This window comes from Chionomys nivalis, chromosome 19 (genome assembly GCF_950005125.1).
Source record: "Chionomys nivalis chromosome 19, mChiNiv1.1, whole genome shotgun sequence".
In the NCBI taxonomy this organism is placed as follows: domain Eukaryota; kingdom Metazoa; phylum Chordata; class Mammalia; order Rodentia; family Cricetidae; genus Chionomys; species Chionomys nivalis.
Window position 1 is genome coordinate 22193832 of NC_080104.1, and position 5965 is coordinate 22199796.

The 5965-nt window shown below is 38.9% G+C and overlaps 1 pseudogene; it reads right to left on the minus strand.

The window, feature by feature from the left end:
- Positions 1-3429: 3429 nt before the first annotated feature.
- Positions 3430-4020, minus strand: LOC130862060 (V-type proton ATPase subunit F-like; annotated as a pseudogene).
- Between the last annotated feature and the right edge of the window lie 1945 nt (positions 4021-5965).

The following is a 5965-nucleotide window of genomic DNA, read 5'->3' on the forward strand; positions in this document are numbered from 1 at the left end:
AGCTCTCAAATATCATTGACTTTGATAATTAAGTTTTTAATGCATGACTTGAGGAATACTTTCAAACAATAGCAGTCGTGTAACTTATTCATGAATATACTCTTGCCATTAAAAAAAAATCAGCCATTTTAAATAAAGCCCGAGTTTTCTCTGATCACCTGCATCCTCTAGCAGGTTTTCTGGAAGCAAACAGTTTCTGGTAACATGTACTTTTACAGCCCTTTATTTGTGTGTACATATGGTTGTACGTATGTGTCATACGCACATAACTATAGAATGTGGGAATAGGCTGTTTAACATGTATAGTAGTCCTTTTATTTATATTTTAGCAATTTTCTCACTCAGAATATCTATTAGTTGAATTCTGCCCCATTTGGTTAAATTTATCTGTGGACTTGGTCACACTCCAGATTTCTTTTCTTTAGCAGGGCCTGACTCAGTTCTGGTCATAGCCCCTCTCGTCTCCTTTTTGTTTTGAACCCACAGTATGACACGATGCGTTAACACACTTAGAACTCCCGTTTTCTTTAGTTGATGAACATATTCTAATCTCAATTAAGAAACTGGTGGCAAGTCAAATAAAATTGGCCACGGAGATTGTCTTTTCTTATGATTTTCATCCTCACTTTGATGAATATCTTAGAGTTCCAAGTGTCTAAGCTTATTTTTTAAGTATAAGTTGTAATATTTTTACCTTCTTTCCTTTTATTGTTTTTTTTTTATTTTAAAAAGATGTATTTGCTATTTCTACTTATGTATATTCCTAGCCCTTTTAGCTACTGAGACATCTACCCAGGACCTTTCTTAAAGTTACAGAGGACTGAAAAAAAAATAGAGAAAAATGGAAGATTTTGGATTCAGTGCTAGTTTCTTTTATATGACACTCAAAGAAAAAGTGACAAAACAAAGAATGGCAAACTAGAATTTCAAAGATTTATTTTAATTTTACACACCCCCCCCCCACACATACACTTGAGTCTCACTATATAGCCTCAGCTTGTTTAGAGCTTGCTATGTAGACCTCACTGGCCTTGACCTCAGATTTACCTGCTTTTGCCTCTGAGTGCTGGAATGAGGACACATACCACTATACCTGGCTAATTAATATATTTGTGTGTGTGTGTGTGTACTTGTGTTAATGTGTCTGCATGTGTGTGCCTGGGTATATGCACCTGTGCACCTGTGGAGGCCAGAAAAGGGTGTCAGATCCATCGGAGCTGGAGTCACAGGCTTTAGCACCACACCCGGCTTGTTATGTGGATGCCGGGAGCGGAACTCTTGTCCTCATGATTGCACAGCAAGCGCTCTTAGCTTCCCACCCAGTCACCTTTCCTGTCCCCAGAAACAAAACAAAATACTCTTTCGGTGTCTGTCGACAGAGTATGCCACTATGAAGTGAAAAGATAGCCGGGCATCTTTATAGTCAGGCACATGGCTTTATTCCCAGCACTTGGGAGGCCGAGGCAGGTGGAACTGAGTTCCTGGCCAGCTTGGTCTGAAAGCGAGTTCCAAGACAACCAGGGCTACATAGAGAAATCCTGTCTTGAAAAACAAAGACAACCAACAAACCAGAGGAAGTGAAAAAGATATGCTATGGAACAAGAAAGACATTTGCAAATTATGTACTGGTTAGAGACATATAAAACTATATAGAGGACTTCGTACTAAAAAGACAATGCAACAGTAAGTTAGCAAAGACTTCAAATAGGCATTTGTTCATAGAAAACAGACAGTCCATATGAAAAGATGATTAGCATCATCAGGTGTTGTTAGGGATATGCAGATTAAAGGCGTAGTGTCACATTGTCATGCACCAGTCATCAACAGGTATGGATGAGGAGAAACTTGTTATTAGCTGGTTTTGTTGTGCAAACATCACAGTGTGTTTATATAAACATAGATAGTAGGGCCAGCTGCCCCACATGGCTTCTTGATGCAATCGAGAGACTCAGGAAATGAGACTGGCATGGGCTGCTGCTATTATTATACAGCACATTGTTTGTTTTTCAGTGACTTAAATAGAAGGCATACACTCTGCACTAATACAGAAAGCAGAGCATACTGAACACATAAACCAGTGATGTTTATGTTTTCATTTCAGTGGTGCTTGTTTTTATTATCAGGTATCATGAACTGTGCGTGATCATATATGCCACAGTTTTACAGGACGGGCCAGTGCAGTGGGTTCCTGCAGGCATCTGTGTAATGCATTGCCCCAAGCTGTTACAATGGCTAAAGCACTACTGGAGGACAAAGGATTTTCAGTTTCATTATGATTTTATGGCGCCACCAACACATGGGGTGAATACTGTTAGCCTAAATGCCGCTCTGCAGTGTATGGCTCCGTTTCACACCTTGTAGGTTGATCCTAAGAAACAGACACATGTTGAATGCAGCAGAACACTTAATCCTAGCACTCAGGAGGTAGATGCTGGTTGACCTGTGTGTCCGAGGCCATCTTGGTCTACAGAGTGAGTTCCAGGACAACTAGCACTACTCAGTGAGATCCTTTCTCAAAACAAACAAATGAACAACCATGCAATCGTAACTCTCCCTCCGAAATACCAGAAACAGACAAATCATACTCCACCCCAGAAAACTACTGTTGGCAAGCAGAAAGTAAAAGGTTTGTACACCTCTGGTGGGACCGTGGCATGGTGGCAGGCCTATGAAGACCTGTTTGGTAGTTCCTTAAAACTTCAGTATAGAATGATGAAGAATCCATGGATTCTACTCATAGGCATATGTTCTAAAACTGGGAACAGAGATAACTGAATGCTAATGCTCATGACAGCATTATTCACGATAGCAAAAAAGGTGGAAACAAGCTAAATGCCCACCAACTGATGAATGCATAGAGAAGTCACTATAGAATGTTCTCAGCTGTGAAGAGTAGTGAGGTCATCACATGCAACAGAGACAAACCTTGAAGACATGCTAAGCGAATGAAGCCAGTCACAAAAGACCACACATTGTATGATTTCACTTATGTGAGAGTTCTATAAGAGAAAAACCCACAGATGTACAGTTGGTAAATGGTTGACACAAGGCTGTGCGTGCGGGGATAGGCATGAAAGCAATTTTAAGGAGATTAAAATGTGGTCACGGTCTTACAACCTGCTCTATGTATGAAAGCTTTGAATTGTGCAGTTTCAGTGGTTGAATAATAGATGTTTTTTCTTTCAATAAAACTGATACTATGATGGCAGTGAAAATTAGCATGGTGATTTATAATTAGCTAACTCAATTGAAAGGCATTTTAATTGTTTAATTGTCCACATGTTTTCTTTTTTCTGGAGAGAAGAATATTCCTTTAATATCAAATAAGGACACTGTGCAACAGCCTAGGGAAGAGGTGACTGCAGAGGGCAGATGGCTGAGCATTCTTTCCCTAGCCTGCCTGGACCCGAACAGCAGATCCCCAGCAATTTAGGAGTCTCTCAGTGAAAAGGAGGGGGAGGGGCTGGAAACCAAGGCTTGAAACTTAAAGAGAGGATGGCAAACAAGGAGAGGCCTGGTAGAGAGAGGGGTGTTAAGGGCTGAGGCACCATAGTGGAGTTCTTCATCAGTGGACATGCCCTTGGTAGTGCGCAGGATGGAGTCTTTTCCGAGTCATTGGGATGCTCCTTGGATGAGATCTACAGATCAGCTGGAATGGAGTACTGCGCGGGTACCAAAGGCAAGCAGGACCCTCTCTGCGATGTACTATGCAATGTTGATGAGAATGATGCCAAAGTCATCCCGGTTTGGAAAATGCCTAAAATGTTTTCAATTTCATTGAACTGGAAATGACGGTGGTGTTTCTTGAGTTCTTGTTAATCTCCCCTATGCCGCCCAGCAGGAAACCAGTCCTGTGTCCCTGTCATTGTCTCCAATCATTGAGATTAATTTACTCCTGCCTGTCACTCCATAGGCCTTCCAGAGTGTACTCCAAGTGCCTCGTTTACGTGTCTTCACTTTATATCTAACTAACTTGCAGATGTGTGCTCCTGATGGTTTATGTGTATGTAATTTATACATACCTATGTAGAATTCAAAAGGGGACCTGTGAGTTTTAGTTTCTATAGTTCTCCCTATTACTATTCTGTTGTGATATTTATTATAGTAAAAATAGATAAATTTAATGGAAAAGATTTTATTTTTACCACTAACTTTCTTCCTTATTCCCACATATGCTAATTTATAAAATTCTACTATCCTAAATTTTCATCTGAGAAAGCTAACTCTGGTATGAGGAAAAAAAAATCCTTACTAATTCTTCTATTTTTTTCTTTAACTCGAGGTATTATAATTTTTTTGATGTACACTATACCCATAGGATTTTGTGTCTTATTTAACATTACTTCAAAAAAATTTTTCTTCTCTGTTTAATTATAATAAAATTGCACAATTCCCCCTTCCCTTGCCTCCCTTCAAACCCTCCTATGTACCTTTTCAAATTTGTGGTCTCTTAGTTCATTAATTGTTGTTACATACATACATGAATGGTTATATGCACATATATCCCTACATACATAAATATAACTTGCTCGATCTATATAATGTTCCTTACGCATGTATTTCAGGGTTGACTGTTTGATATTGGGTAACCAATCAGTGTGCCCTTTCCCAAGGGGTGTTTATTTTTCTCACTCTCAGTATTTACTTAGTTGCCTTCAGCTCTTGGTGTAGGATGGAGGCCTCTTGGGCTTTAACATACTTTTAGGGGATGAGTCTCCAAGCCCATGCCATCTAGTGGTAACACTGGAGAATTCCTGGTCCTCTAGGAGAGCAAATGCACAGATGTCTAAGAAATTTTAAGAATCATCAATAAATTAACAATTAAACTTTATCTTTATTCTTTAATTCACAGCACAGAACTATGTGCTTAAATAAAAGTTTTATGAATTTCTCTGTCATTTTTTATGTTGACTGCTTGAAATACAAATGGGGGAATTCAAGACACATTGATTTATTACTAGTTCCAAAAAGTTTATAATTGAGACAGTTTGATTTTTAAAAAATATTCATGTTTCTAATATAGACATATGACAATTCAATAATCTTTTATTTTTTCAGCAATAATACCAACAGTCAATTTTAAGTTGGTACATACACATATAAAATGATGGTCACTGGTTTTTTTGTTGTTGCTTTTGTTTTTTGTTTGAGTATAGCTTTGGAGCCTGTCTTGGAACTCACTCTGTCAACCAGTCTGGCCTTGAACTCACAGAGATCTAACTGACTCTGCCTCCCAAGTGATGGGATTAAAGGCATGCGCCACCACCACCTGGTCACTGCTTTAAATTAAACATTAATGAATTTGTCATAAGTCACATTTTGGGGTGACTTCCATTGTGGTCTAGCCATGATGGGTTTGTACATTCCAGAGTAGGAGTGTGTGAATTAGCAATGTTAGGTAGGAGGAACAAAAATATGAAAGAAATACAGAGACACAGGATACTACCAATGTATACTAAATATTGAATTTGCCCACGTTTAATTTACATATGCTTTTATACCCCCAAACAAAAAGGGACAAAGAAGGCAAAGACTGCTTTAACATGATACAAAGGACAACCAGAACATTTACTTGTATAATACTATTAATAAAAACTCAGAGACAGATATTGGGGTTCAACCTGAAGACCAGAAAAGCAAGCAGCCAGTCACTGGCTCTTACCTCTACCTCAGTCCAAAAATGACAATCTTGCCTCTAGGAATTCTCAGAATAAGACTGACTGAAAGCTGTCTCCTCCCATCGTATATTCCTTTCTAGTGCTGGGATTAAAGGCGTGCACCACTATCGCCCTGTTTCTATGACTAAGTAGTGTGGCTACTGGGATTAAAGGCATTTGTCACCACTGCCTGGTCTGTAAGGCTAACCAAGGTGGCTGTTTTACTCTCTGATCTTCAGGCAAGCTTTATTTATTAAAATACAAATGAAATATTATTATATACTTGCTTCAATACTTGAGACATCAAG